This window comes from Phocoena sinus, chromosome 1 (genome assembly GCF_008692025.1).
Source record: "Phocoena sinus isolate mPhoSin1 chromosome 1, mPhoSin1.pri, whole genome shotgun sequence".
NCBI lineage: Eukaryota > Metazoa > Chordata > Mammalia > Artiodactyla > Phocoenidae > Phocoena > Phocoena sinus.
Genome location: NC_045763.1, coordinates 170,320,470 through 170,341,151, shown reverse-complemented (window position 1 = coordinate 170,341,151; position 20,682 = coordinate 170,320,470). Strand labels below are relative to the sequence as shown.

At 40.8% G+C, this 20,682-nt stretch overlaps 1 protein-coding gene across 3 annotated transcripts in view; it reads right to left on the bottom strand.

Moving 5' to 3' along the window:
- Positions 1-20,682, bottom strand: part of ESRRG (estrogen related receptor gamma) — a 643,230-nt gene that overhangs the window by 602,982 nt on the left and 19,566 nt on the right. The window lies entirely within an intron of this gene.

Below are 20,682 nucleotides of genomic sequence, written 5' to 3'. Positions count from 1 at the left end.
TCCTACATTTACTGTTAATTAAGCTGCCTTATGTGTACAGTTATTATAAGGGAATAAAGTATGTCATTTCCCCATCATATTTAAGCTTAAAATGCAAAACTGCCTCTCCCTCCAAAAAAAATGTTAACACTGACTTCATTTGCCATTGATACAGAAATGCTGCATACCAGGTTTTACCAGAAAGCTAAGGAGAGAAAAAACAGGGTGGGGGAAGCATTGTTAGCCTAAAGAAAAGTTGAATGGCTGTCATTGTGTGGTGGAAGGGACCAAGAAAAACAGGACCAATGTCCTGTTTCAAATTCCTTAGGAAATATCTTAAGCTCTTTAGGATCAGTGATTGCATCTTTAATGTGGGATCATACTATATAAGTATCAGAGTTATTGGGAAGATTAAATGCACATGAAGGCACAATGCCTTGTCCAAAGAGGCAACTGATAAACACAAATTCTCCTCCCTCCCCTCCATCCCTCCCTTTCTTCCTTCTTCCTTGTTTTCCTTCCCAGAAGAAAAAAAGAATCTAACTCACTGATTTGTAACAATGATCTACTTGGAAGCTTTTCTTTCTTTCTTTCTTTTTTAAAATTATTATTATTTTTTTTAACATATTTATTGGAGTATAATTGCTTTACAATGGTGTGTTAGTTTCTGCTTTAGAACAAAGTGAATCAGCTATACATATACACATATCCCCATATCCCCTCCCTCTTGCATCTCCCTCCCACCCTCCCTATCCCACCCCCTAGGTGGTCACAAAGCAAAGAGCTGATCTCCCTGTGCTATGCAGCTGCTACCCACTAGCTATCTATTTTACATTTGGTAGTGTATATATGTCCATGCCACTCTCTCACTTTGTCCCAGCTTACCCTTCCCCCTCCCCGTGTCCTCAAGTCCATTCTCTACATCTGCATCTTTGTTCCTGTCCTGCCCCTGGGTTCTTCAGAACCTTTTTTTTTTTTTGATTCCATATATATGTGTTAGCATATGGTATTTGTTTTTGTCTTTCTGACTTACTTCACTCTGTATGACAGACTCTAGGTCCATCCACCTCACTACAAATAACTCAATTTCATTTCTTTTTATGGCTGAGTAATATTCCATTGTATATATGTGCCACATCTTCTTTATCCATCCATCTGTCAGTGGACACTTAGGTTGCTTCCATGTCCTGGCTACTGTAAATAGAGCTGCAATGAACATTCTGGTACAGAAGCTTTTTTCTTGACCAGGCTGCTGAAAAGGAGGTTCACAGGGATTGGCTTAAATCAGTGGCCTCCAAACTTTGCCATGTACCGGAATCACTTGGAAAGCTTGTCCTGATGCTCAAGTCACAGCCCACAGCAAGAAAGTCAGAATGTCTGGGTTGGAGACAGGCGACAGTATGTTTTTAAAACTGCCAAGTGAGTCTGGTATGCTCCCAAGTTTGGGAACCACTAGCTCATGTAAAGAAATGGGCCTGTGATTCATTACTTTAGCTGACTGAAGCCTGATACTAATAAGGCTCCGGGTTTGGATTCTGGTGCAGGAGGGCAGCTCTTCACTCTCTCACAGACGCTGAATGTTCATTCTTTCTCCTTCAATGCCCCTTTGGCAAGCTCTTTATACATGAAGCCCAGACAGGGTCATATCCTTGGACTGACTCATCCCAGGTTCCAAAACAGTGAATAAAGAAGCACATAAGACACCTGTATTTGGAGGACTCTACAGTTCAGAAAGGCATTAACACTGGGTGTTATTTAACCCTTACAACAACCCCACCTAGTTGGCATTCTTATGATGCCCAACTTAGAGATGATGAAACCAAAAATAAGGAAAGTTCAATTTGCTGAGGGACAAAGTAGCAGATGCAGGTCTCATACTTAGGTCCAGGGTCCCAGAATGGAGGCATTTTTCCTGGACTGCTCTGCCTCGGAAGCCCTAGTGATCATCAGTCAGCAGGGTTGTGTGCACATTTGAGGGTTGGTTTAGAGCTATGGTGGCTGCTCTGGCTTATTAGGAAAGAAGGAGAGGGTGGAAGAGGGAGGGAGAGGGGAGGGGGGAAGGAGCGAGGGGGAGGGGAGGGGGAGGGAGGGGAGGGAGGGGGAGGGGAGGGGGAGGGGAGGGGGGAGGGAGGAAGGAAATATTCGTAAATATGTTTGAGTTAAATAGGTTTCTTTCTAGCAGGTCTTTTCAAATTATTTAATATGCTAACAAGCATTATAAATCTCTAAAATGTATTTCCCAACCTATTAAATAGTGAAACACTTTTTAAGCTCAGCATTTCTTAGGACTAATGTCCCATGGAATGCTATTCCATAAAAGCTGCCCTGGCTGTCCTCACTTCCCTCAGGATTTTGTTGAAGTGTTACCCTCTCAGAGAGGAGCCCCCTAAGAGAAAGACAAATATCGTATGCTATCACTCATAGGTGGAATCTAATTTTTAAAGAAGACTTTTGTTTGCAAAATAGAAACAGACTTACAGATATCGAAAACATACTTACGGTTACCAAAGGGGAAACATGGGGGGGATGATAAATCAGGAGCTTGGGATGAACAGACACACACTACTATATATTAGATAGATAACCAGTGAGGACCTACTGTAGAGCACAGGAAACTCTACTCAATATTCTGGGATAACCTATATGGGAAAAGAATCTAAAAAAGAGTGAATATATGTATATGTATAACTGAATCACTTTGCTGTACACCTGAAACTAACACAACATTGTAAATCAACTCTACCCCAATAAAAATAAAATTTAAAAAAAATGGAATCACCACCTGCTCCCCACCTGCTTTTCCTGCTTTGTTTTCCCTGTAGCCTTAACGGCTTCTCACATACTTTGTAACTGACTTATTTATTCCCTTTACTGTTTGCCTCGTCCTCTATGTCTGGATGCTGTATGAGACATGGCATTTTCTGGCTAATTTTTCCCAGTGAGATCTCCAGCACCTAGAAGCGTAACTGGCCCAAAGTAGGTGTTCAATAAATATGTATTAAAGGACTGAATGAAGGGCCAAAAAGAAATATGCCTGCAAGAATTCAAATGAAGGAACCTTCTCCACAGGTATGTCCCCTTTAAGGAAATCTTTTCTAATTCTAGTTATCGCTTACAATGATCTAATGAAGTGAATATGATCCCTACCTTATAGAAAGATAAAATGAGAATTAAAGCAATTAGACCTGTATGCAGAGCAAAAAAATGGTTAAGCCAACATACTGTGAAACTGGAATTGATTCTTTTTAATTTTCGGTGTAATTATTGTGAGATAAAGTATATATGGTGCATGTTTCCAACACTATATGTGAAATCTACTAGAAATGTGGACAGCCAAGAATTAACTGCACAGAGGTCTAATGTATCAGGCCCAGAAACCCTTTTGCATTTACCAAACCAGACCAAGCTAAGATATAAAAATTCAGCAGACCCCTGATATAGCAAGGTTCATCATTACCTGGATTCAGATCCTCCATAGGTCAAATCATACTCTGAGAAATGTTCTATAGAATTCTAATGGCAGTCAGGTGTAATACAGGTGTAGTTGGGTCCTCCCCCACCATTTCACAAAGGCTCTACTATATAATAACAACGCTTGGCATCAATGTAGAGCTGTTCTCTGGTAAAGGTCAAAGTGTTGTGAACAATTCAAATATACGCAGGAATGATGCTGGTCCATGGAGCTCAGAAAATGACCCAATTGACTCCTCTCCAAACACAGAGAGTAACGATGAAGTGGAGAACACATAGTAATAATGTCGGATGAATGCTCTGCTCCTCTGTGTTTTCCTCTTTATCCAGAAAAACCGTATTTCTGAAGGGACGCTGTTTTAGTAATGAAAGTGGATTTATTAAACACACCAGAAACTACAAATCCAAATGAGCATTTCCCTACAAAACAGTCACTTGGGGAGGCTACGTAATTACCTCACCGAGCCTGTGATTGCTCTAAACATTTGGGGAATTCCTCTTTTAAAGTCATCAGCTGGTTTAGGACACACACAAGAAAACCAATCTCATTCCTTTATGGCTGCACTTTATGTAACAAAAATACCACATTTCAATCCCAGGCAAACTTGGTTGGTCAGTGTAGTGGGTAACAAACTGGCTGCCCATCTGAATCTCCCAGGCATTTATTAAGGACACGGAATGCCAGGCTGACCCCGATTCGCTTTGCAGTGGGTCAGGGCTGGAAATTGGGAGTCTGTTTTTAAGAAACCACCCCAGGTGATTCTGATGCATCGGGTTTTCTTTGTGAACTGTGCGTTTGAGTACCTTGCTGTTAAGACAGCCTGAGCCAGTGAACCTTCCTCTAGTGTATGGCCACAAAGCCTGAACCTCTAACATCCAAATTATTCATTCACTCACCCAACATCTGTTGAGTCCTTACTATTTTGTTTTACAAAGAGGGAACTGTTGGCAATAAGTTGAGTAAAAGAAAGTGGAAGGTTAGGTCAAAACCATCCCTATCGGACACATCCTTTCTCACCATGCTCTCTTGGTCAACCTCATAGCTTCAGCCTTTGCCTTGGAAATAGTCCAAAAAAGAATAAAGAGTGTAGACTCCAGCATAAAATTGCCCGGAGTCAAACCCTTGCTGACCACTTCATCAGGTGACCTGGGGCAAGTTACTTGTCTGTTCTGGGCCTGATTTCCCCATCTGTGAGAGGAAGCTGATCATAGTACCTTTCTCCTGGGGATGCTGAGAGCCTTAAGTGAGATAAGGCATACAAAATGTTTAGCACAGAGTTCACAGTTTTCAATAAATATTAATTATTATTATTTTTAATACTTATACATTAATAATTCTTAAATCATAAATTCTACATCTGAAATCCCAACCTCCTTGCTTATCATTAATACATAAAAACTCAACACCATTTCAAACAGACCAGATACAAAGCTGAATTAATGTTGGCCCAACTTCTCAAATTTATTCTATTCTGCTCCCAATCTTGGTTCAAGGTATCAATTATCCATAGGGTCATTCAGCCCCCAAACCAAATGTACCTCAGATTGTTTCTCCTACCTTACTCTAGGCCAACAATTACATATCCATCCACATGTACTTCACTTGGTTATAAATTCATATTGATTCGCTCTCAACAATTTTTCTTTCCACTCTTGTGTGTATGTGTTTCAAATTAACGTTTATTAAGGTGTTGCTACATGCCAGGTCTGAATGCTGTACATGCATCAATTCATATAAATCTTACAACAACTTATGAATTAAGTGCTATTATTCTTTCCACTGTAAAGATGTAAAAACTGATGCACGAAGAGATTAGGAAATTTGCTGGGATCCAACCAGCAAGGAACTCTGGAAACTGAGAGTCAATCCTGGCAGCACGGCCCAGAGCTGTGATCCTCACCACTATATAGGACTAATGCTAATATTTTTAAAATAATCATATGTGTTGCATTCTCAGCATGGTATATCCTCATGACAATCCTATGACGCAGATGCTGTTAAAACTCCTCTTTTGCAGGTGAGGAAACCGGGGCCCACAGAGTATGAGCTGCCACTTCTCAAGTTCAGGTTTCCCTGGGGTATTGCCTGGGCTAATGAAATTACCTCCCACCCCTTCTGTGCAACTCCTAGTTGAAATCTGGCCAATTACTTAAACTCAGATCTCAGAATAATCTTTCCAAAGATTAGATCTTGTCATTTATTCTTTAAAAGTAATTTATTTAAAAACCAACTGTATTCCAAGCAATATTTTTCTAATCTATCATTCACATACCCAAGGTAAATCTGACATGGATGTGTCTACAAGAAGCTCTTGGTCTTTGGAGGAGGTTGGTGCATAAACAGATAACTTCTTCAATGTATATTATGTGCACTATACAGGCGCACAGAAGAGGGCCCCTAATGTAGCAGGGCATGGGATGGGGTCAAAGAAGGCCAAGCATGATCTTGGAGGATTAGTAAAATCAGCAAGGCAGCTGATAAGGTAGAGAAAAAGAGAATAAAGAAGAGAGGGGGAAAAAAAAAAAAAAAAAAGAAGAGAGGGCCTTGATGAATGAAACTGAAGAAGACACAGATAAATAGAAAGATACCCCATGTTCACAGAATGGAAGAATTAATAATAAAATGTCCATACTATTCAAAGTAATCTATAGATCCAATGCAATTCCTATCAAGATTCCAATAGCACTTTTTACAGAAATAGAAAAAAAAAAAAACCCTAAGATTCATATGGAACCATAAAAGACCCCTAATAGCCAAAGCAATCCTAGGAAGATAAAGATGGACGAATCAGGCTCCCTGACTTCAGACTGTACTACAAAGCTATAGTAATCAAACAGTATGGTACTGGTCTAAAAACATACACAAAGACCAATGCAACAGAACCAAGAACCCAGAAATAAACCCATGAATAAACAATGAACTAGTATTTGACAAGGGAGCCAAGAACACTCAATGGAGAAAAGACAATCCCTTCAATTAATGGGAAAATTCGATGTTCACATGTAAAAGAATGAAACTGGACCCCAATCTTACACCACTCAGAAAAATTAACTTGAAATAAATTAAAGACTTAAATGTAAGATCTGAAACTGTGAAACTCCTAGAAGAAAACATAGGGAAAAAGCTCCTTGACACTGGTTTTGGCAGTGACTTTTATGGACATGACACCCAGAGCACAAGCAACAAAAGCAAAAATAAACAAGTGGAACCACATCAAACTGAAAAGCTTCTGCAGAGAAAAAAAAAAATCAGCAAAATGAAAAGGCAACCTATGGAATGGGAGAAAATATTTGCAAACCACATATCTGATGAAAGTTAATTTCCAAAATATATGAGAAACTCATACAACTCAATAGAAAAAACAAATAATCTAATTTAAAAATGGGCAAAGAACCTGAAGAGACATGTTTCCAAAGAAGATATTCAAAAAGTCAACAGGTATCAATACAATCAATCAATATCACTAATCATGAGGGAAATGCAAATCAAAACTACAATGAGATATTACCTCACACCCATTAGAATGGCTATTACCAAAAGAATAAAAGGTAACAAAAGTTGGCAAGAATGTGGAGAAAAGGAAACCCCTGTACACTGTTGGTAGCGATGTAAATTGATGCAGCCATATGGAAAACAGTATGAAAGTTCCCTAAAAAAAATAAAAACAGAACTACCTTAAGATCCAGCAATTCCATTTGTGAGTACGCATCTGAAGAAAATGTAATTACCATCTCAAAGAGATATCTGCACCACTATGTTCACGGAAGCAGCATTTAAAATAGCCAAGACATGGAAACAATCTAAGTGTTTAATTATATATATAATATGTTATAATATAATAATATAATGTATAATATAAATACAATTATAATTATATATGTATTATCATTCAGCCATTAAAAAGAAAGATATACTGCCCTTTGCAACAACAGGGATGAAACTTGAGAGCATTATGCTAAGTGAAGTAAATCAGACAAAGACAGAGAAATTCCACTTGTATGTGGCATATAAAAACATGGACGCAAGAGGGAGGGGATATGGGGATATACGTATACGTACAGCTGATTCACTTTGTTATACAGCAGAAACTAACACACCATTGTAAAGCAATTATACTCCAATAAAGATGTTAAAAAAAAAAACAAAAAAAACCACCCCCAAAACCATGGAACTCATAGAAACAGAGGACAAACTGGTGGTTGCCAGGGGCGAGGGGTTAGTGATGGGGGGAAATGGGTGAAGGCAGTCAAGGAGTATGAACTTCCAGTTATAAGATGAATAAGTTCTGGGGATGTAACGCTTAGCGCGGTGACTATAGTTGCCAATAGAGTATCGTATATTTTAAAGTTGCTAAGAGAGTAGATCTTGAAAGTTCTCACCACCAAAATGAAAAAATAGCACCTATGTGAGGTGATGGATAGTTTAACTAAGCTTGTTGTGATAATTATTCTGCAATGGATATACATATCAAATCGTTACGTTGCACACCGCAAACTTATACAATGTTATATGTCAATTATATCTCAATAAAGCTAGGGAAAATTTTTAAATAAAATAAAAAAGAACAGAGGGCTTTCTTGGCAGAGGGGAAAACATGCTGTGAGTAGAGACTCCAGATAATTCTGTGCTGTTCAGCGGGGCTTCTGTCATTCTCTGTTGAAGGGTTTAAGGACCCAATCTGGAAGGTTTGGGTTGGAGATATGTCTTGAAGCTTGGTTTATACATAAGCACACAGTTCTGATAAGTTTCCTACTGTATTATGTTTTCTTGGGCTTGCTGATGGGAAGAACGGGCTAAAGCATCCTCCCTCTGCTGGCATTGCTGGAATCTGAAAGGGGAAGCAGAGAGTAAGAAATCCTCCGCCAGTTTACGGAATCTGGTTGTCATGCCGCAATGGGCAGCAGGTGAAGGATTTTAAAGGGGAATGACATGATTGTATTTACGTCAGAGAATGATTACATGCGTGACTAATGCCCCTCCTTGCCTCACAATCTTAAAGTGGCTTCCTCATGCCCAAAGAAGGAAGTGTAATCTCTTCTGCATTGCAGGAAGAAACCCCAAGTGTAAAGGCCTGGACATACCCGCATATTTGCTCTGTTCAAGCAACAGCAAGCGGACCCAAGCGGCTGAGGCAGAATCAGGGGTGGGACAGGACAGGGCACTGGAAAAAGACAGGGGATGAGATCAGAGAGATGAGAGCTCTGAGCAGAGGAGCAACTTGATCTGACTTATTTTGAAAAAGAAAAAAGAAATCCCTCTGTTTGCTCTGATCCTGGATGCTATCACAAAATAATACACAATGATTGTTACTAGAACAAGGCTCTGCACCCAAAACATTCTGGGACGCTGCTCTTCCCTCAGTGCCTATTCCCTTTTAAGCTTCACAAATTCTGACATCTATCACATACTTATCTTTGACTCAAGAGGAAAATGAAATCAGAGACAGGACAGCCTCTTTCATCCCCCGGAGCCCCTGTGAACAGTGCTGGTGTGGATGGCACATTTTGAGAGCTGAGTGCAGAGGGCTGGTACCTAGTGAACTGGCGAAAGCCCTGGAGGCCACTGTTTAAAACACAATGACACACACACTACTATATATAACACAGATAACCAACAGGGACCTACTGTATAGCACAGGGAACTCTACTCAATATTCTGTAATAACCTGTGAGGGAAAAGAATCTGAAAAAAAATAGATATGTATGTATATATGGCTGAATCACTTTGCTGCACACCTGAAACTAACCCGTTATTGTAAATCAACTATACTTCAATTTAAAAAATACCCCACAATGACACAGGAGGGGAGCACATAATAAGCCACCAGCAGCTTGCAGTCAACATGGCAAAGTAGAAAAAGTCACAGAGCTTCTATTCAGAAAATCTGGCTTCTGGATGTGGCTGTATCACTTTGCAGCTGAGTGACCTTGGGCAATTCAACTGTCTGAGCCTCATTTCCTCAATGGAGGTGATTCCTGCCTCACCAGTTGAGGGGGAGATAAATGAGATCAAAGGGGCAAAGTGCTTTGTAAATGATAATGGACTAGATAAGAGTGAGACTTCATTGTCTTCTCAGTTGATGAGTCCCCTAGCAAGGTTTTGAAGCCAGAGAACTGCAGTGTCTTGAAGTGGAGACAGAGGTAGGAAAAAGTCTGGAGCAGCAAGTGTTGGGTGGCACAGGACGCTGGGCTTCAGTATAAGGAAGAAAACAGTGACATCATCATGAAAAAGACAGGTATTCCCATTCATCATACTTTTCACATCGGATATTTTGAATTTTGCGATAAAAAAAAGTGTTATAAACACTGTGATTTGAGATTCATCTTAAAACTCTTCCTTACAGGTGAGGTTTCCTGGGCAGGAACAAATCTTGGGAAAAGTTCACATGATGGGTTAGTCTCTAGAAAAGTGCTTTTGAAGGATCACAGGCTAAGCATGGCTCCGTGCGACTTCAGTTGGATTTTAAAGTGCAATATATCCCATCTAGTTCCTCGTCTTTGTGACCCTCTCATTCCCAGAGAGACCCCATCAAATTCACATGCAAATTCAGATCCATTCTAAGCGTGATATCCATCCTGATCTCTAGTCAGGGGCAGTCTAAGAGGGCTCAATATCATGTCATAATAATCATTTTCCTGGTCTTATACTCACCGGGTATCCTACTTTCGGTAACTGAACCCCTTGTTTCTAAAATCAGACCTCCACTTTGCTCTAGGCATAACCCTAATAACCAACATTTTTTTAAAGCTATCATTTGTTGCACTCTTAGTGTGGTTCAGACATGTGCTAAGTGTTTTATTATTATTTATTTTATTTTTTATTTTTTTTGCGGTACGCGGGCCTCTCACTGTTGTGGCCTCTCCCGTTGCGGAGCATAGACTCCGGACGTGCAGGCTCAGCGGCCATAGGTCACGGGCCCAGCCGCTCCGCGGCATGTGGGATCTTCCCGGACCGGGGCACGAACCCGTGTCCCCTGCATCGGCAGGTGGACTCTCAACCACTGCGCCACCAGGGAAGCCCTGTTTTATTATTTTTAACACCACAATACCCTTACAAGGTAGGCACTATCTCATTTTTATAACTTTACATAAGTTGCAATTTAGAGAGATTAAATAACTTGGGCAGAGCCATGAGTTAGTAAAGGGCGGGGCCAGGATTTGGGTTGAGTTGTTCTCCCGATCCTTAATCGGCAAGTTCTGGGTACTTGAACCTGGCTTCTGAATGCTGGCCTTGTGCATGGGTCCAGGTTGCTAATGATTGGTCTTCCTTGGACTCCCTGGCTGGCTGGAATTGCCACCAACCATATACCACTCTCTGAACTTCTCTGACGCGCAGAAGCGCCTCTCCGTCTCCATGGTAACAGATTCTGCGCACTCGTCTCCTGCTTAGACTTCCACCCCCCCCCCCACCTACGCGCAATCAGCCAGCACCTGCCTCTTCCTAGTAGCCCACCTCTAGCCTCAGATCTCAGTTTTTCTGTCCCATGATTTCCAACCATGTGACGTTGTTGGGCTACGTGACCTGGAAGTCTCCTAGGGGTAAAGGCTAGAGGTTTCATGAAGTAGAAACTAATAAAAATACCTTCACCTTATTTCACATTCTAGATAGATAAAATAAACCTTGAGACCACGCACTTAACCATTTTAAGAACTAAATCAGTGACCAAATTAGATTATGGTGAATTCATCTGGCTATGTAAAAATTAAACATTAATGCAACATCCCCAAATTGAAAGACTTAATTGCTAAGGAATACAAAAATATGCTTTCTTCCAAAGACCAAAACAAACAATAACAACAACAAAAAACCCTGAGATTAGGTAAAAGTCTTCAAATGTAATAGACTCTGAGCAATAGATTTCAAACAATTTTCAAGCAAGAAAACCACTGTTTTTGAAAGTAGTAGTATTTGGGATCGTGATATATGAGATGAAACGGGAGCTTCTTTGACTGAATGGCAGTCTTCAGGCCAGACTTCCCCCCCACCCCGGGGTAGACCCTCTCTGCTTCATCACAGCTCAGGAAGCTCCTCGGCTTTACACCTCACCACACACACACTCACACCACCCAGTCTCAGTGGGCTTGTTTATAAGTGATTCTATGACTAGCTCCTGAAGGTATTTGGTTAAGTATCGACTGAGATGACAGTGTTGCAAAAGCCATTGATGGTTTTGGTTTAGGCACAGGTAATAACAGAAAAAGAAAAGCTCTGAATCATCTAGGATAAAGAGCCTCACTTATTAAGAGAGGGGTTTTTGGAAACAAAAATTCCCTTAGCATTCCTCTTGGCAACATCAGGTCTCCTGTCCCAAGCTGCTCGGCCAGCCTTAAGTTTGCTGACACGAGACACTTGGCTTTGAATTTTGCCACCCTCCCCCGTGATCATAACCCAGTCTCCAGCCTTACTGCCTTAACCTTGACAAGCTCCTTTGCCTGACTTTGAATTGTGCCAAACTCACTCCTATCACTCTGAAGTGGAAAACGCTGTAAAAATTATTTTTGGCAAACAATAAATTTTTCTGAGTTTTATGCTGTTACCACGTTCTGTGAGCCTATCATGGTTTAAAAATGGGTCTTCCCTCCCCTCCACTTACCATCTACCTGGAACTGAGAAATTTAACAGACTGAAACAATTAATACAGTTTTAAAAGATCTGGGTGTATTGATTAGACTGATCATTTTCCACGTATTAATCCGTTTTGCAAGCTAAGCAGAGATATTACAGGAGAACTCAAACATCAGTAATTTCAGTATCCTCTGGATGATGTTAACAGTCTGCCTTATTTAGAACTTGGAAGAAAAATAACTCTGTTATGTTACATCAGAAAAATTAAAGATAAGTAAATAACAGTAATTCAAATCTCCTCTTCCTAAAAACACTTGATAAGACCCCTTGCTTATGTTCACCAGCCCCTGCGTGACTCCGACTTTTCTGCCCTGGATTAATAGCTTAGGTGACATTAATTTATTAGTGAGGACATTACCCAGCATTCAAAGTACACCCAAAACTTATTCATGACAATCAAATGCCAATACTTCCCTGATAGAGAGTCCAGTATGATTTCTAGTCGCCCCCTTCTGCTTGGAAGCTGGCACTTATCTATAGATATCGCACTTTTTTCCCTCTTGGCTTAGTTTGTAAAGTTTGTTTCATTAGGCCACCGACATAGGAAAAGGTACAAGTTCTTCTAAATAGTTGCATTTAAATGCGTATATGAACATTTCATTGTACCTAGTGGGACTGGAAGTTCACAGAGAAGTTACCTATTAGATATATGGTCTGTTTCTATGTCCAAACTTAATGCTGAAATGTATTTTTTAAAAACCCCTTAAAATTCACTGTGAGCTACTTATGCACAAGGGCCATGGCACCGGCCTCCATACAATTATTTAAGACGTTATAAAGAGTGTTTTCTGTCTTTCTTATGCTTGGAAATAGATGTTATGACTGCTGAGTCAGAGCCAAAAAATATAATTTTATGCCATAAAATACTACCTTTTCCTTTGGCCGTGGAAATTTATATGTACATATTTATGTCCTTATATAGATAAAAATCTTCATAAACAGAGTGGCCCATTTGAGATGAACTCTATTTAAAGCATGTTGTTACCGACTCTGATAATATTACCGCTGTGCTTTAAAAAATTCAGTACTTCCCCATAACTTACCAAATTAAAAACGAATACCCCAAACTGGCATTCAGGTCTCTCTACAGTGTGTAAAAATCTTTCCTGGCTTTTCTCCTAAGCTTAACCTACTCAAACAAAACCAGACAGAGCTGCCACCATGTCCAAACCTTGGACTCTCTCTTATGCTCTAGCACTATTTCCATTCATCAAAATCCCAGACATCCTTCGATCTCTTCCTAAATGCTACCTCCTCGTGGTCATCACCCATCTCCTCCTATATGTATAATTTCTCCACCACTTGGACTTCCAGAGTTCATTAGAGCTTTCTGATGGTATTTGTCAGAACTCTTTTTAAATAAATCTCATGGATCTTCAAATAATTGTTACAATAATCTATTTACAACAGATTGCACGGGCACATATGTTAAATTGTGATATCTGGTAGCCCATACCCAAAAATGCAATGGGATAGTCTAAAAGACAAGGACTTTATCCATCAGACTGCTTTTGGACAACAGCAAGTGCACAAGAGAAAGGCATTGGCTTGATTTTTCCACCAAGGTGCTCGGGAATGAATGTCTATAAACCAGGGAAGAGAATATTCCAAGACAGTGACAGTCACCTTCCATTTAGATGCTATGCAAGGCTGCTTTACATGGACATAGAGAAAAGCCACAAAGGAAACTGGCTACAAACCTACACTCTGTTACAAATACTCCTTTCAACACCTACAGGTCCAGATTCAGAGACCATCTCAAGCACAGGCAAGAAGTATGAAGCCAAGGTCGTTTTCCTTACAATCAAATGCATTCAGATGTGTCTGCTTATGTTCTGGATTGAACTAGATGAAGCACCCATTAGTTCTGGATATATCAACAAAGAAGCTTGGGAAATAGCAAAAATTCCTAATTTTTAATGGTAGTGAAGGGGGATACTCTCACCAGGTACCGTATCAAAATCTACTTAAGCACTTTCCTAAACTACACATTTCCCCATATCACCAGACACACCCCTGCCTTGGGGCCTAGGGGAGGTGGCTTTCATCTCCTCCACCTGCCCTCATAGCCAAGGGAGCCAAGTATTCTAGGTGGAAGGAAGTCTTAAGTCATCTGGTGTTCAAGGAAAAAACTGGGGAACTGAGTTAGGTGAAGTTAGCGAAGTTAAAAAACATGAGTGGAAAAAAGGCCAAAAATATCAAAGAGGCTAGCAGCAAAAGAGCCATAGTTCATGAATCATAGCTCTGGTGTTAGTGAACTCTAAGAGATTTTAATTTCTGGCTTCCAGAACACACCATATCCTTCAAGGGTCTTTAAAATGAGGTGGGTGAACTCTGATCTTTTTAAAGGGTAAATCATCCCTGTTCAATTAGTTTCTAATTCCAAGCCATTTCACGTAGCCTACTTTATTACTCACTAGAGAGCCGTCCATGGCCACATCCTGGAGTCCGTGTGCCTGCCTCCTCTTCATCAGCTCAGACGGCAACCACATGGCGCACTGGCTGCCGACCCCACCCAGCCTAGGAATCCATGGAAGATGCAGCTAATCAATCATGGCGACCTGTCATGCACACACCAAACAGGGTCTCAGACTGCTCCACGTAGCACTCTGAACAGCAGCTACCAGTTGATCAGAGTGAGTTCAAACCACTCTACCGCCTCTGTGTTCAGGAAATCCCTTCAAATCACCTAGACTTGTCTGTTTGGGCTTCCAATACACAGCTGCTTTAACCACTCTGTGCTCCTGATTCACAGAACTACAGCTTGCTCATAACCATAGCAAACCTTTGCCTGTTTGGCTTTTCCTTGATCTCATCCTCCAAACCTAGCTTACTGTTGACCACAGGAAATCACACTTTGATTTTTGTCATGAATTCTCAGTCTCCAAGCCATTGCGTGCATCTGATCTTGAATTTTACCCAAGTGACTCCTGGTTTTAGTTTTTTCCCCGTTACTCAGCCCTACATCCATTCCCATCTTTTCATGAATGCCATTCAGGGTTAGAGGGAAATGTCCAAGTTCTTCCAGAAGAGTCCTGATTTTTCTTTGTCTGTTTGTTTTGTCAGCTCCAGTGTGCAGCTATACAAGAAAGTACCCTAGGGCCAGGTCCCTCTTTAAGAAGTAAGATGGAAGTCAGTCATTGGAGATGGAGCCCAGGATGACACAAAGACTGGCAAAGACAGACTCAATGAATTGCCTTGGGCCCCTTCTTTCTTCCCTTCCAGCATGCACCTGGAGAACCATTAAGCCTCCATGGATGGTATTAGCTCGGGAGCCTGCCACACCCCCTCCCACATGGGGTATGACCACGCCAGCCTTCTTAGCACCCAGCTCTCCAAAACAAAAGGTCAAGATTTTGATACACTACTGTTAAAAGGTCACTAAGTCCTGCTGGAGACTGTAAAATAGGGTAGACTGTCCACCTGAACTTAACAAATGGATCATCCCGACAGGGATTCACACAATTTCAAAATTTAGGTACAGATTAGTCCATGGCATTCAAAATGATGGCAACAATATAACTAAGCCAAAGAAGAAAAAAGAAAGGCATCTTCTAAAGGTTTACAAAATTTCATAAACTTCAGAACTTTTTCAGAGCAAAAAGCTTCTAGCAAGAAGACTTCTCTGAATTGGAATTCCTTAGGTACCTCCCTTGGGCCACAGATTCCCCTGAAAAACCTCCCAAATTTTTAGCTCCTGGCTCTAATAAACACACATACATGTCACCGATATCTCCCCCAAAGTGGGGTAGTTTCGGAGGGCTCTGAAAATCAGTGTGGAAAATTAAAGATGGCCACAAGGTATTTGTTCTTTTTCTCAATGAAGAGACAATAGCTCTACCCACTGAATAAGAGCTATTAAAATTCAACAGCAATGACATTATGGAACTTCCAAAGCTGAGTCATAAAAAACTTTGCAGCTTCTATCTAGGTCTCTTGAAACACTCTCTCTCGAGACATTCCCTCTGAGAATCTGGCCACCATACTATAGGAAGCCCATGCCACAGGAGAAGTCATACACAGACACTCAGGTTGACAGCCCCACCTGAGCCCCTAGACAACAGCCAGCATCAACTGTCAGCCATGTGAGGGACCCATTTGACCTACTTCAGGTAACCACAGCACAGCCCTAGCCAACCTCTGAAGGCAACTGCAGAAGAGACCCCAAGAACCAACCGCCCAGCCAAGCTCTTCCCAAATTCCAGTTCCACAAAATTATGAGTTAAACAAAGTGGTTGTCGAGGTGGGGGAGGGACGGATTGGGAGTTTGGGATTAGCAGATGCAAACTATTATATATAGGATGGATAAACAACAAGGTCCTTCTGTATAGCACAGGGAATATAATATATTCAATATCCTGTGATAAACTATAATGGAAAAGACTGTGAAAAAGAACATAGATATATGTATAACTGAATCACTGTGCTGTACAGCAGAAATTAACACAAGATTGTAAATCAACTATACTTCAATAAAATAAGTTTCTTTTAGAAAGTGCTTGTTTTACGCCATTAAGTACTAAAGTGAGTTTTCACATACCCATATATAATTGGAGTAGAATTTGTTTCCAAAAGTGGGATTCTGTCTAAAAAATTTTAAATGTGTGACATTGGCTTTGGGACCAAGTGGCAGGCACGAGTTGTTAGGGCCTTGCGGAGATGGTTAGTGAAAGCTGGAAGGGCCTCAAGGAGATGAAAACTTGAAGGACAGAGAGGAAAATACATGGAAGTCTGGAGAAAAGGACAGCTGAATTACATATGAGCAGAACAGTGAACAAACTATTGCCTATAGTAGTATGGAAAATAGAAAAGAGAGTACCTAATAATCTTGAGGATATGACTAACATTTCTGGGCCGAATGTTGAAAGTGCTATCTGGCTTTTTCTAGACATGCATAATAAAACACATCTAGAAACACACAGAGAGAGATGGATTAATGAAAAGATTATTCTACTTTTTTTTAGCAGAATTTAGATCCAGGATTTGCTGGGTTTCAAAAGAAACAGTTTCTCATCTCTAGTCGCTCTCAGAAAGGATTCTCAAAGTAAGAAAAGCTTAATTGCTTCAAGATAAAGATCAAATCTAGAGTCTTTGTTAAGACCTCAGAAAGATTTAAGATGGTACTCCACAGAAACTTTCAGCTATACAAGGGCTTTCTAAGGTTCCAACAGAAAGTGTCATAGACCCTCTCTGTCAAATAACAGAACTCCCAAGCATCTTAAGTGTTATTCTATAGCAGCCTCACACAGGACTCAAGACAGAGAAGGATGTATCTTGAAGAGATGTGAAGGTGAGGCTTTTGACTGATAGAGTAATGCCAATAAGTCATGAGAAACCCATATGTTTCAAGAGAATTGTATTGGTAGAAGGGCTCCAGATGAGACTAAAATGGATAGAGACAATAGAAAACGAAAAGAGGCCTTTAGATTCCCAACTTTTAACAAGCAGGAAACAGGCTGAGAAAGGTACTCACTTGAAAGCATGGGCCTTTTTTTTTTTAAGGAACACTGATTCAAAGGTGGAACCAAGACATTAAAGGGTAGAGGCAAAAGCCTGAGAATCATTCTGAGGCAGCAAGACTGGACCCTTATCAAGAAACTGGCAACACGGGACCAGCTCAATTTCAGAATTGCTATGGATCAGTGACTACTACATGCCCCAATTCCTCCTCCCCCTTTTAAAATGGGAATATTTATAGCAGTTATCTGATCCCCATATACACTATATATTGAGTGGGGGGTGCAGGTGGAGCAGAAACTTACCTTTTTAGCTCACAGGCCTTCAGATTAAGAGAAACCATTTTCAAAGAACTGCCCTCCAGGGAGCCACATCCACCTGTGGACCTGATTTACCTGACAAAATCTGACCTTAAAACCAAAGCTATAATGGAAAGAGACTTTGGAGGCCTTGGGAGGGAATGAGAGTGTTTTTTATTTGGGAAGAATACAATTAATTTGTTACCAAACAGCAAACTGCTGTTGATTATGGATGCCTGGAAATCCTTTGCTATTCCTCCCTTTAAGAATTTGGACTGGGAGAGAGTTCCCTGGTGGTCTAGTGGTTAGGATTTGGTGCTTTCACCGCCATGGCCCAGGTTCAATCCCTAGTTGGGTAACCAAGATCCCGCAAGCCAGGAAAAACAAAACAAAACGAAACAAAACAAAAACCTACAATTAGAAAAAAAAAAAGAATTTGGACTGGGAGAGAGTGGAACCTCTAACACTAGTTAAAGATAAGACCCACCACACAGATAAGGAATCTTTCCTTGCACTACATTACAAAAAGTAAAAATTATTAAACTTTGAAGTTTCCTGCTAGTCTGACATATGAAAATATAAATAAGTGCTAGGTAGTAAAAAATAACCAAGAAGAACTAAGAAAAAAATATCCCCCTGACCTGGATGCAATACTAACCTGTCAGCCAGAAAGATCTTACACTTTTGCTACACGGAAATTTGGGCAAGGCTAAAAAAAAATTAGTCCTTCCAGATTACAGCTATACTCTTACTTTATCAGGGTGAGAAAATTTAGCCTTACTGAAACATGAGGTACTTTTTCATTTCACAAGATGATATGTGATCGATTCAGTAGCACAGACTAATGTCTTAGAATTCATTCTGACTATAACTCACTGGACCCAAATTCAATTCATCTACAACATTTCAAGAACACTGTTATTCCACAGAATGGGGTGTCACTTGTGCATGGAGGTCAAAGAAGTTTTACAGTTAGCTGCATCATCTCTTCTCCAGGGAGATGTGTTGCATGTGAGGAAGTGAGGAAGCGGGTAGTCATTCCATGATGCTGAATGAGAGGGTCCCTTTGTGTGCCATTGTGAGCCTTCTCTTAGCTTTTAGGGAAAATACGGCTGGGCATTGTTCATACCGATGTAAAATTCTCCACGTGGGAGAAGAAAGTTTCAGTGCAGCATTTTTAAGTATTTACTTTTCTTTTTTTGGCTGCAGTGGGTCTTCATTGCTGCACGCGGGCTTTCTCTAGTTGCAGTGAGCGGGGGCTACTCTTCGTTGTGGTGCGCGGGCTTCTCATTATGGTGGCTTCTCTCGTTGCGGAGCACGGGCTCTACACACCTGAGCTCAGTGCTTGTGGCGTGTGAGCTCAGTAGTTGTGGCTCGCGGGCTCTAGAGCGCAGGCTCAGTAGCTGTGGCGCATGGGCTTAGTTGCTCCGTGGCATGTGAGATCTTCCCGGACCAGAAATTGAACCCGTGTCCCCTGCATCGGCAGGCGGATTCTCAACCACTGCGCCACCAGGGAAGTCCCTAAGTATTTACTTTTCTATCTCCTGTACGGGACTGAATAACTTGAGGGAGATGTATTTATCTTTCTTCTTTGAGCCTCCAGAGTAGAGCACAGTGTGTGCCATGTGGCTGGTATTCAATAAATGTCAGTTGAGATGAAGAGTCCCATCCATGCATGTTCCACAACAGCTCCTCCCCATCTGCCCCCACCCACCTGGTTGTGGCCTGATAGGAAGTCAGATTCTACAAACTCTCACCTACAGGGCCCCACAGGCTCTATAAGCCCCATAACCTCTCTGTTGCATCTCCTACACCCGTCTTCTTGTTCGTTGTGCTCCAGCTCCGCTGTCCAATTTGCTCAAACATGGCAGGCATGCTCCTTCTACCAGTCCTCTGTATCTCCCATTCCCTCTGCCTGAAATGCTGTTTTCACAGATTTCTGCAAGACTGGCTTCCTCATTTCCTTTAGGCCTGCCCTCAAAAGTCACTTTCTCACGGATGCCTTCCTTGTCCACTGATCTAAATTTCACCCTCCCAAACATTTTGTATCCCCTTCCTTTCCTTCTTTTCTTCATAGCAACTATCATCTTATAGCCTATATATTTACCTACTTACATTGTTCACTCTCTCTCCACTAGAATTTAAGTTCCATGACTTAAATTCCAGGGACTTTTGTCTGTTCCATTTACTACCTAGCACCCTGAACAGTCTCTGAAATTTGATAGCATCTCAGTGTACGTTGATTAATAAATGAATGAATAAATGCATTTATAGCAGGCTGACTTCCAGTGCAGAGGCTATTTCTTAGCAGTAATTTTTGGTATAAGTGGGTACAGAGAGGAGGGAAGACTGAATAAAAGATTTATTAAGCGTGTGTTTTTTTCAAAGATCCTGGTCCCTATTCAGCCTGTTAAAGTGTCTGGATTCTATGTAGGTGCTATAGATAAAATAGATTAAGATAGGCACTTTTGCATTTTATGGATATATGTACCTTAATTATCTTGAGAGGAATGTATAAAGCCATCACCACGGATAACAGTGATCGCTGGCAGGTCCTAACTCTGGCTGTCATCTCATTGGCAAGTTCCCAAATAGAGTATAATGATTTGCTACTAATTCAAACCAAACTAATAACAATCCATGATTTGCCTGATGCATTTAAAGAAGTGAGATGGCTTCCGTAGGATCTGTTAAACTTACTGACAATATTTAATCAAAAAGCTAAATGTTTTGACCCTAATGATGCTTCCTTGAAATATGACATGGTAATAGGGAGGATGAATATCCTATTTTACAAACTTAGGGGGAAAGCAATTCCCCATAATCCCTTAGTATTTTAACAGACAAACT